At 41.8% G+C, this 12192-nt stretch overlaps 1 protein-coding gene across 2 annotated transcripts in view; it reads right to left on the minus strand.

Moving 5' to 3' along the window:
- CLVS1 (clavesin 1) overlaps positions 1-12192 on the minus strand; it is a 110025-nt gene that overhangs the window by 19227 nt on the left and 78606 nt on the right. The window lies entirely within an intron of this gene.

The following is a 12192-nucleotide window of genomic DNA, read 5'->3' on the forward strand; positions in this document are numbered from 1 at the left end:
CGCTGCCAGTGAGAGGAGAGGTGCCTGTCTCTCCCCTGTGAAGGGAGATTCTGATGAAGCCGTCCTCATCCTGCATGTGCTCCTATCCCCCACAGCTCAGCACGTAAAGACAGAGCATAATCAGGTCTCTTCCTTCAGGGCTTTGGCTCTGGGACTCAGGCAGGTTCATTCCCCCCACAATTAGCACAGGGTGTCCTGGGGCTTCCTCTCACCTTCCTCCAGAGCATCAGAGATTGAGCACAGCTGGTGAGGATATGGCATGGATTTGTGAGATGATATGGAAAATCCCCTTATACACCTGCTCGTTATAGCTTCTGAGCTGCTTCAAGGTCAATTTTTTTTCCCAGATTCAGCACTATGTAGGAGTCTCACCACCTCCTACCACCCAGGGCAGATTGGCAGGACTCTCTGTGCTCTTTAGCACTGGCCATGGATTGCCCTGGCAGTTGTCTTAAACCAGACTTGAGTAACGTTTGTGAGCAGCCACAGACATTATGTGATAACTTTTTCTTTTGCTATACAGTGGTATAAGCTGCTTACACCTCAGATATGTCAGCTGACCTGAAATAATGAAAAATCTCAATATTGGATCCTATGTGTAAGACCAGTGGGTAGTGAGGCCAGCATGCAGAAGGTCCAGCAGTGTAACGTATCAGGCGATCCCATTTTAAATACCAATAAACTATGAGCTGATCTTTTTAAGGATGCCACGTGCTCTGTTGAGGTGTTCATTCATGATAAAGATAACTGTATTTCCATTGTTGCTAGAATATTCATTAGAGTTTAGGGATGCAGCTCTGACTGGTACAAACTACTGCATCGCTGCAGGTTGCAGTGACTTCAACCTGGCTGTACTGAGAAACAACTGCGGAGAGTCTGAGCCCACCTAGAAAAAAACATTGACCAGCAGAAGTGTGAAATGAAGCCCGAATGATTTTCTACCCTGTGACAACCTATACTTGGGTTTTAGAGCAGATCAGAACCAACAATGCCCATCTTGTGGAAAATTCACATATTCAGTTTCTTTCCTCCCACACGGGGATGAAATTTTGATTTGAAAACTTTCACAGGATATTCTTTTTTTTTTTTTTTTTTAAAAAAGAAATTACAAAATATTAGAATGTTCCATATTTGCCTTTTAATTTATTATTATTATTATTATTATTTTATATTTGTCAAGCCAGCTGTCATCCCACAAGCTGTGTTTCTAAGGGAGAAGTTCTAGGCTCCTTTGCTCTTTGGGGCTGAGCTGACACAGCTGTCCCAGGTTGTACCATAACAGCATAGGTCAGTGTAGGAGATACAGTCTGAGTCTGAAGCAAAGGACAGAAAAGAAATGAGAGATGGGAAACAGGGGAATAAGTTTAAGACACGGAAATTTATACTGAACCGAAAAAGAAAAATTGTTTTGCCTTCTCACTGGAATGCACAGATCATATTAATCACAGTCTTCAGTGAGAAATGTCAGTCAGACTTCATTTCCAAGGGGGAACGTGGGTTCTTTAGAACATGTTGACCAGCCTTAATGACACCACATTACCCAGAAAGCTCTGAATGTTGAGAATTATAGGAACCAGCTAGAGGTTTAAACTGCCTCTGGAAAAGGCTGGCTAAGAAGAAGGACTTCTTACACAGAAAATTATTTTTATGTCCACCCAACATAGATTGTTAAATCCAAAAACTAGATTCTGTCTGGTACATCAGTAGATTGTTACAGGAAAACCCCACATGTAACAGCTTTATTTAAGGTCAATTGCTTTCTTTTCATTCTGAAGGTACACTGGAAAATGCACAAAGACCCCTGAAAAGGCAACATGATGGCCAGGAAAAAAACAGCCACCAAAGAATGTTTTTCTGTGTGTAACTTTCTGTTAATTTTTGTTGCTTGCCCTATTAAGCACAATAAGCTCAATTTGACCTCATCCCTCAGTCCACCTGCATTTGTAAGGCTGTCAATTAGAACAAGGACAAAGACATTTTTTTTTTTTTTTTTTTTTAAACCAAAGAAATTTGATATGGGAATCATCCAGACACCGTTTCGAACTGCAACATACCAGTTTTGCACAAGTCCCTAATTAGAGCATAGCTGTCTTGGAAAGAAAAGCTCCTGTCTGGAGGTCTGCCTTGCGCAGTTCCAGGAAGATGTATGAGACATTTCCCACACCCCACTTAGTGTCTCTGCTGCTTTCCCTGGGGCAAGGTGAAAGTAGCTGAAATTGATTTTCTGCTGGAGAGCTTTTGCTTTTAGGAATTCTCTTTTGATTTCTCATGTCTTGTGATTCCTTGGGAAGGTGTATTCTATAATGAGGTAAATTTTTTGGAGCCTACTGTGAAAAGGATCCTGGGATCATAGAGCCTTTTCTTAACCTGATTCCTTGTTAAAAATACCCAATCCTGAGGATATATTTACATTTTATTCCAATGGCATAAATAAAATCTAGCATGCAGGAATTGGTCTAAGTTTTTGCAGGCACTACTGTGATTTTATCTGAAAATCAGGCTGGACATATTAGCATGTTGCTCAGAGATGAAATAGCAGCCTGAATAAATACACCCAGTTCAGTCCGAACCTATCTAACTTGCTGCTCAACAATAGCAGGGAAGAAACAGTGAAAGGACTCCAGATTCCTCCTTGGGTAGCTATCCCACTCTGGAGTCAGATCAGGTCTTCTCTGTCGGGACCTGAACTGAACTAAACCAAGGAATCTATCTTCTAACCATGCTGCAGTGGCATGGTCCCAAAACTGTAGGCAAACCTAGAGAGGATTTTCCAGACACGGTTTTAGTTGTTCCTGTTGATTGAATGAAACCAGTGCCATAGATGGGACTGTTCTTTTGCCTGATGTGTCTTTTTTTTTTTTTTTTTTTGACTTTACATATTTGTTTCTTTACTGGTTTCAGTTATTCCCTTCTGCATCATCCCCCAAAAAGAGAAAGAAAATAACACCTGAGTGCCACAGTGGAGCTGCCGCAGATACCCCAAAATCCATACAGGCCTCAATACCTCTTTAATTTCAGACTGAAGAAATGTCTCCAAGCTTGCAGATCAGAGGAAAATGTTATGGAAATGAGTCCGGAACTTAAAACCCTCAGTACATAATGTTTCTCTAAATAACTCAGGAGTGATAGCTACGAAGTGAATGAGAGACAATCTTTCATTATTTCTGCCTGTTCTTGCCTTCATAACAACTATTTCTTTCGGCATGAGCGTGCATCCGAAACCTTTTACTGTGTTGTTGTTCTGATCTGCCTGAAAGCTAAAAATCAAGATGATCTCCCAGCTTCTCCTCACATCAAAGTGTGGCAGAAAAGCAAAACATACTGTGGAATATCAAAATTAGGAATAAATCCAACCTGATGCTCGCTGTCAATCTGTTTGAACTGCATTAATTGGCTTCATAGACCAATGACCTGAACTCAGAAAAGAAAATTATAGCATATTTCTAGGTTATGGGACACCCAAATTTTGTGACACAAACATTTTTAAAATTACTTAACCACTTCTACCCCTTACAATCAGAAAAGCAAACACACATCTTGCCATCCAAATGCACTTTAATCTTGCCCATACTCGCCAGTTTACTGCAAATCAGAATATAATCTCCTTTGAAAAAAATGAATTTCCCTTAGATTCAGGAAGATTTCTATCATAAACAAAACTGTTTAAACTGAAAGGTCATTTAAACGAAGGTTAAAAACAGCATCTTCATGCCTGTGCACTTACATAATCAGTCCCTGTGGTGGATTAAAGCTCCCACAAACCATATTAATAGTTCAGGAAGATTTTATTAATAGTTCAGTGATAGTTTCTCCATGGAGAGTTTCTGTGAGAGTGTGATTTTAATGGATTGGCGCGATAAGGGAAGGAGGCTTTATGCTCTCCAGCTCTGGATTCAAATTCAGCCTCTGAAAGAGTGGCAGTTGGTTGAAAGTTCTTGACCTGTGATTTTACAGCTTTGTCAGATATCGGGTAGGTTCTGTCCATCAAAAACCCATTCCTGAGTGCATCTGAACGTGTAGCACCCTTGGTGTGGACGGAGCAGGCTGGCTGGGAGTAGGTGCGAGGAGAGAAGCTAAGGCCCCCCACCCATCCACCCCCCCCATCGCTACAGCTGCTAATTTTAACGCCGCTCCTGAGAGACGAGTGCTCAGTTAGGGAAATCCCACGGGCAGGAGGCGGTGGGAGGCAGCGGCAGGGCCGGGGGCCACAGGGACCCCTGGGTTGGGCTGCTCGCACCCCTCCCAGAGGGGTCCCCGGGGCTGCGGGAGCCGCGGCTGGTCCCGCTCGGCGCTGAGCCCGGGCACGTTTCAAACCTCCGTCCGGACAAGTTGCTCGTCTTTCCATTCTCTCTTCTTGCTCCCCTGTGTTTTTGAAGAGGCAGGAATGTAAAATGAATGTTGCCAGTGGCAATAATTGCAAACTCGTTTGCTTCTACCTTGGCATGCCCTCAGAGTACACAGGGCTTGGAAATAGCTGCAGAGTAGGTGGAAACCAGTAAAAAAAAAGACATTATTGCTAGCAATATGGCAGTGCTGACCTGCTTGAATACAACCGTAGAAAGAATTCTTGCAATTGGGAAGAACTCATTGATTTTGGGTAAGCTGTGACTGTAACTGCTGACACCAAAACACTCTCTTTTATTTGAAGCATACAGTACCAAAGGACTGGAGGAAAATCTCAGTACAATGTGAATGCTTGGTTTATTTTTACACCGCATACCCACATATGCAGATGACTATGCTCTGAAGTACTGCTGTCAGGGAAATGAAACTGAAAAATGAACACTGGGATGCATTCTCCTAGACATTTTTCATTATGTTTGTTATCTCTCCCGCTACACTCGATAACTTTTAAAATTCAGTCATTTGCAGTGGGTTTCTCCCAGTCATTATTGCACGTTAGTGAGGTCCTCCAGAGCATCTGTTCATGGGTGTTGGCAGATGGCACCAATAAATCAGGTTATAGAACACAGATTTGCTCAGTAAACTTTGATTTGTCCTGATAGAATCATGCTGTCATATCATCTGATCTTACAAAATAACTTGTAACCTTGGGGCAAAGGGGTTATTTCTTCACTACCTTTTTACAGGAAACCTTTTGCTGAACCAGCTCACGCTAATTTAGGAACAGAGTTTCCTAGAAGCAGCAACTCTGTTGGATTGACACCATACCCCAGTGATGCTTTTTTGCTTGGCGTGTACCCCTGTTGATTTAAAAGTATTTCACACACTTAATGTACAGACTGAGGCTCCTTCCAGAAATAAAGATGAAAAAATTCTATTGATAGAAAAACAGCAGGTCTATTCAGGGCCTTGGTTGAGGAGGTACACAGAGAAGAGAGGAATTCAAAAAACGGTTAAAAAATAACAATACAAAGAGCACTGACACACTGATTTGGAAGTAGCCCACACATGTGTGTGACGAGGGTGACACAGTTTGCTCTAGATTGTGCCTGATTAGGTGAGGCCAGATCAGGGAGCTTCTGGTGGAGCAGGAAGACAATGCTAAAGTAAGGAGGGGTAGATTGGGTCACAGGAACAGGCAGCAGTATGGGAAGGGACACAGATTAACTGGAGGCTATTTTTCAGAGTTAGTTTAGGAACCTGCTATGATCTTTGCAGCCAGCTCTAGCAAACTGGGCCAAATTGTCTCCAGTGTCCTGTTTTTTTTTGTAGCTCAGAAATGTGTTTATATCAAGCTTTCTGAAGTGAGGGTGACTGCAAGCTGTGTCGCTTCTATTCCTGTACCTCACTGAACATGAACGTCTGAAATTAGTTGTGGGGGGGGAAGGAAAAAACAGCAGGAAGATCATCAGAGCTGAAAGTTGTTTAGGGCTTAATTAGCAACTGCAAAATGTGCTGGGCATGGTGCAAGCCTGGCCTGGAGGCTGGCTTCATGAATGCAGGTGCTGTTGGCTAAAGAGTGTGACTACAGGTCAGTCATGGTGCTTTGCTCTCCCCGGGATACCAGGCCCTTGGCTGGCTGTGACCTGCGATCTTTGGTTGCTCAAAGTCACCACCGACAGAAAGTCTCTGTGCAAGCGCCAAGTTTCCAAAAGAAGTGACCTGCCTCCAACCCTTTCCCTGACACCAGGACTTAAAGCAATGCTGTTCATCTCCGCTTGAGCCACTGGTGGGTTGTGTGGCTGTGAGTTGCTCTCAGTTTTGGGTGTCTGATGAAGAAGTGTGTTTCTCCTGTAGCCAGATTTTAATGCAGAACGTTCTGAAACAAAGGGGCCACATGCAGAATGAGCACGTCCAGCAGTGAAAGTAAAAGTCAGCATTAAGACATCTTTAAGGAAAAAACACCCTAATTTCCTTGTACCTGGAGAAGAATCCACCCAGGAGCATTGGGGTTGAAAAGTCTGGCATAGAAAACTTAACCCAAATAATGTTCTGTTTTTAATATATAGTTTTTGGAAAAGAATAACCGACAGATTTTTTTTTTAAAGTAATTTTTAAAAGTTAAGCTCTAAACAAAATTAATTAGTGCTATTAACCACTGCAGACAAATTCTGCTATTTTCCTTAGCTGACCTAATCTAAACCTTTCTCTTCCTAGATAGTTCTATTTCATAGTCAGGCTTTGCACTCATCCTGAAGGGCAATAAGTCTGTGGGACACGGTGGTTGAAAGCACAAGGAGTGAAGGAGTTAGGGCAGAGAAGAAGGTGACACTGAGGCAAGTCCACCAGGGTTTAAAAGGCTGTTGAAAGAAGAGAGTCAAATGCATGCAAGAAGACAGTCCTGAAAGGACAAAGTACAGAAACTTATTTCTTGTCCAACATTGGTGTTTTAAACAAAAAAATGCTGTACGAAGACTGCCTCTGTAGTTAAACGTTGTTATGCTGAGAATCTACATCATGTAAAACATTTATTCTGTATTTTCTTTGCATTGCCACTTGCTGTATCTATGTATCTGCTCTCTGCCAAAATAGCCCTGTGTCTGAGCAAAGGAGCATTGAAGGCCAAACTGCCATGATAAGGACAAATGCCCACAGCATTAGTTAAAGTCAGCCAAAGAAAAGCAATTAAAAAAGGTCTTGTGGCACTTGCTTTTCTTCTCGGGAGACTTATTGACTTTGCAGAAAAGCTTTCCATCTTGCCTATGAAAGCACCAAGGTGTTACACAGAAATCATACAGTCATATAACGCTTGTGTTGTGATTGAAAGCTGATGATGGAGAAAAGGAGATTTTGTTATTTATAGTGCTAGGCAACCTATTTGTCTCTGAACAGAAGTCTGATGTAGCTTGGCTTGAACAAAGCCTGGAATCATCTTAAAGATTTTGCATGTGCATTCACATGTAGAGTGGCATGTAAAGGAGATTATAAACTCTTATTGTGATGCGATTATAACCTAACATGGGTCAGAAAAAAAAAAAAAACAAAACAAAAAAACGATTGAGCAATTTTATTATTGGCATTTGTTGACTGACAAAAACAAACTATTTGACAGAGATGATGGCCTTTCCAGTAAATTTCTCTGCATCTAGCAAGAAGTTAAGAAAATCCTTTGTGTTGACTTCTCCATATAGCTCCTTGAAGGTATGATAGCCTTCTAGCACCCATTTTCTCAAGGCTATTTGCTAAACAGAAACTAGGTTCCGATCTTGTTTGAGACTGGAACTTTATTTTAAAATAGGTTTCCTTTCACCTAGCTCTTGCACAAACCCCTTTTTAAACAATTTCTATGGTGTCTGTCATCATTGACGAATGCACTCTGATGAGTGTCCCTGTGGTGAAGATATATTTTCAATTCTTTTTTTTCTCTTTCAACAGGAGTGTGTCTGTGTGTGAGGGTGGGTGAGGAAACCCTGTGACCTACTTTGTTTTAAAGAGAATCAAAATGCTAAATGCCTGTGCAGTGGTGGAAGCCCAGCTCTGAGGGAACTCAATATGAGACAACTCACGCTGCATAAACACCTGACAGCAGCAGCACCTTTGCTTCATGTACAATCCCTTATACTTCAAAACAATAGAAGCGTGGGGGGAAAAAAATCTTTTATTATTTGCGTGATTCAGTCTCTGTCCTTGTTCCAATCTCTTAGTGAGATTACTTAGCTTTCTTACCCCTCTATGCTAAAGGGAAATTTGTTTCATGTATTTGTGTTTCACAGTCCCACACAGTCACAGGGGCTGACTTGACAGGACCAGACCAATGTGTCAGGTCTGCAATAAAATACATTCTCTTTGTGTCTGTCCTTTTGTGATGTCTTTCTCTAGGTTGTTTTGGTTTGGTTTGATTTGGTTTTTAACCATGACAGGAGCAGTGCCTTCGTAATGAGAAATCTGACCATAATGGAATGTTTTTGAAATAAGTTTTAAGCACAAAAAAATTATGAGTAATACTAAAGATACTTGTGGAAAAATGTAAAGATACATGTAAAGATACATTGTGGAAAACATATTTTTAGGAAAGCTGTTTTTACAGTGACAGACGGTAATTTAAGTTTCATGACATTTTGTACACCCTGTATATAAGAAACAAGTTATTAAGACCATTTTACAGGGAAGAGCCTTGCACTGTGTGGTACAGAGAACACATTGATATTTTTTCTCCACGGTCGTAAAAGTAGGCATTGCTAATAGCACCACCAATAGGTAAGATTTTCTGATGCTCTATTTGCAATCTGTTGTAACCTTGCCAGAATTTTACATTTCGGGCCCAGAAGTTTCAGCAGGGAGCTAGACATATTTTTATGGTGAGGGTTTTGGGGGCTGGAGGGTGGGGGTGAGGAAGTGATTTGAGTGTTTCTCTATGGGCTTAGGGGGAAAAAATATTTCTATGATTACTGAAGGGTGGAGATTTAAAGCTCAAAGTCTTTGGGGCACGGACCCAACCTTTCACACGAAATTTTTCTAGTGCACGTGGTTTTACTGGCACAGTGAGAATTTGCAGCTTCGCGCGTGTGTGTGTATGCCAGGACTCATTCAGGGAAGTTTGGAGGTTGAGATGTTTCATAAGCTGGACTAGTCATAGTGATACCCTCTTGCCTTAAAAGCTGTGATCAGTCAAAATCCTTAAAGTTCATTAGCTATGTTCTCCCAACAGAGCGGCTGCAGCCCTGACCCGCGAGTGGGAGGCAGAACTCTCCCTGCAGTAGTTGATCCTAGAGGTATCAAAAAACACAGGTGGAATCAGGGCCCCCTGAAGCTGTACTTTGATACTGGGATTTCTCCTTTTCTATGTGCATGACTTTGCCATTATAATGTTCTTTTTCTGCCATGTTCATCACCTAAAGCAATGCTAGCTGACAGCCAGTGCTGCTCATCACATAATCGCTCAGAATCCAGGGCTTTTATCAGTCTGGCAGCATTAAATACTGTGTAAACTTTGTAGTCTTTGCTACACAAAATACATGTTTATACTCCCTGCAACAGCTCTCTCGTCTTCACAGCACAACTTTCCTTCAGTTCACACTTCTTATTCCTCACTACCTTGCTTTACTGCAATCTCTACCTTCAAAACTACTTTCAAGACAGCAGTAGAAAAATTATTTCTGTTGTCTGTGTAGGTTCAATCAAAGCAGGGCACTGATCACTGCAGCTTCCCAGCCTTGTCGTTGTCATCAGTCAAGTATGGATATCAGACTGTGGTGATAATTCCAGGACACTGTTTCAGTCCTTTGACCTCTTCTATATTATCACCTGCTCCCACTACAGTCATCGAACAAGAGGAGTCTGAGGTTTACCAGTTAAGTTTACTGCCCAAGTAGTGCTTTTACTGATCATCTCAAAAGGTTATTCTTAATTGTGTTTTCAGGCAGCACAGCATCAGTCTGCAAGTTAATGATTCCTCCATTCTCCTGTTCTACTCTTAAAAATTTTTTCTGATTACTTTTTCTGATGACAAGAGAAGGAAAAAAAAAAAAAAAAACAATCAACAACTTAGCTGGATTTGCTAAAACTACATCTATCAGGAAGGTATGACCCCATTTATTATCCACCTCAGATTAAAAAAACATACAAATTTTCTTCTTTCTTCTCATATTGGATTAAAGTCACACATGAAGTACAGCTACATGAAGTCTTCAATGAATTACACTTTTTCCACCCGGAGGCGTGCAGTATGCTGTGTCATATCATTAAATTTGCTAGGTAGGTACAAGGCAGTCAGTCTGTACCTTCTTCTTTGAAGGCTTCCCATAGAGATCTCTTTCCACCTGAAGGCATTGCAGCAGTGTATCCTCCTTGTTAAACTCCAACCACTTTACCACTGCTCCCTGCTTGAGTACCAGGGCATTTGCAAATCAGTGGGTGCCATTTATCTTGAGTTTAGCAGGCTTTAGGCATGGTGGCCCATATTGTCCCTCTAGCAAATTGGAAAGATTTTGTTTGGAGAAGTGTGGGTGAAAAATTGATCAGATTGCTGGGATTCAAGTGCTGAGATCAGAGGTACAAAGTCTGCCTCGTGGTCATTTACTAATATTTTTTCTCTGGGGTTGCTGGTGGTGCCAGTAAACCTTAATGTCTTTATAAATGACCTGGGTGATGGTAGAGAGTAGCTAACCCTCAGAAACTTTGCTGATGGTACCAGGCTGTGGAGTCCAGGTGATATGCTGGAGGTTAAGGCAGAGAGTCTCTGGTCAGAGGGATCCTGACAGTCTGGAGAGATGAGTTGCTGGGAACCACATCAACAAATGCAAAATGTTTTATCTTAGACAGACTAACCCCTGCAGCAGGACAGGTCAGGCACTGAACAACTAGAAAACAGCTTGGCAGAAGAGGACCTGGGCATTCTGGTAGGCAAGTTGAATATGAGTCAACAGTGTATTTGTATGGCAAAAGTGGCCAACTGGGTCCTAGGCTGCATTAGCAAGTGCATAACCAGTGGGTGAGGGGGGTGATCCTTCCCCTCAGCACCTCTGAGGCCACATCTGGAGTGCTGTGTCCATTTCTGGGCGTCCTACTGCAGGAGAGGCTGATGGACTGGAGTGAGTCCATCAGAAGCGGCCAAGATGGCCAGGGGCTGAAGCACATGGCATATGAGGAGAAGCTCAGGGAACAGGCTCTGCTCCAGCCCACACAAGAGGAGGTTTAGGGGGGAATCTCACTGCTCCCTGTAACTAATTAACGGGCACCTATGGAGACGATAGTCAGACTTTTCTCAGGGAGAAAAGACAAGTTAATCCACATGAGTTGTAGTTGTACTGGAAAGCCAAACCACATACTAGGAAAAAGTTTCATGGCAGGCAGTCAAACACAGGAATGCTTTTCCTGGAAAGCCTGTGGAAACCCCATCTGCGGAAATGTTAATATCTCATCTGGAAAAGACCTTGAGTGACTTGATGGAAAGTCAAACCTGGATCTAACTTAAAAGTCTGACCTGCTTTAAGCCATGAATGAGATCAGATGACTTTCAGAGATCCTTTCCAACCTTCAGTATCCAACAATTCTGTAGTATTTCGTATGTGCGTGTATGTATGCATCTGAAGTTCTCAGACTCTTCCTGCCCTGTAATTTACTTAGTCATGTCCCACACTTACTGATGACTGATCTCTGGTTACTCAGGGCTTCAGGTTGCAGTTTCCATTTAAAGCTGAACCTTTTATCATCTTTAAAACATGCCACAGAATTTATTACAGACTAATGGGCAGGAAGGAAAGGCTTATTTATGATATGCTTTGCCACAAAACCCATATTACGAGCATAAATGACAGCAATAAACAAAAGAAAATAATCTGTTCAGACCAGAGGAAAATCTATATCATTAACTCCCTGCATTGAACTGTTGTTCCAAGAATGAAGGATTTGCTTGTTATCGGGAATGTGCTGGGTGAACAGAAGTCATCAGAAAAGCTGAATTCCCTATTAACTGCTACAGTATTTCACACATGCCCCAATGCATATTAATCCCACTTATGTCCATCAACTTAATTAAAACCTCTCCTTTATTGAAATCTATAACTGGCACAGAAAGGTATCACAATTTAGGAAACAGTGTTCATTTATGCTGTTCACTGGACAGCTTTCCAGTAGTGCTAGGTTATTTCTGGTAGGAAATAAACAACTTCTGGAAATCCAGCAATTTGGAAAACATTTGGAGATTGCAACCAAAGCCAGCATTTGTCTGCAAGCATTAGTGAGAAGCTAATAGTACTGCTGAATGCTTTGTAGATGCCTGATCCAGGATTATTGGGTTTTTTTTGCCTTTTGGCAATGACATATTTTTATCATATATACGCAGAAGTG

Source organism: Tyto alba, unplaced genomic scaffold (assembly GCF_018691265.1).
Source record: "Tyto alba isolate M040663 unplaced genomic scaffold, T.alba_DEE_v4.0 Super-Scaffold_9, whole genome shotgun sequence".
Classification (NCBI taxonomy): Eukaryota; Metazoa; Chordata; class Aves; order Strigiformes; family Tytonidae; genus Tyto; species Tyto alba.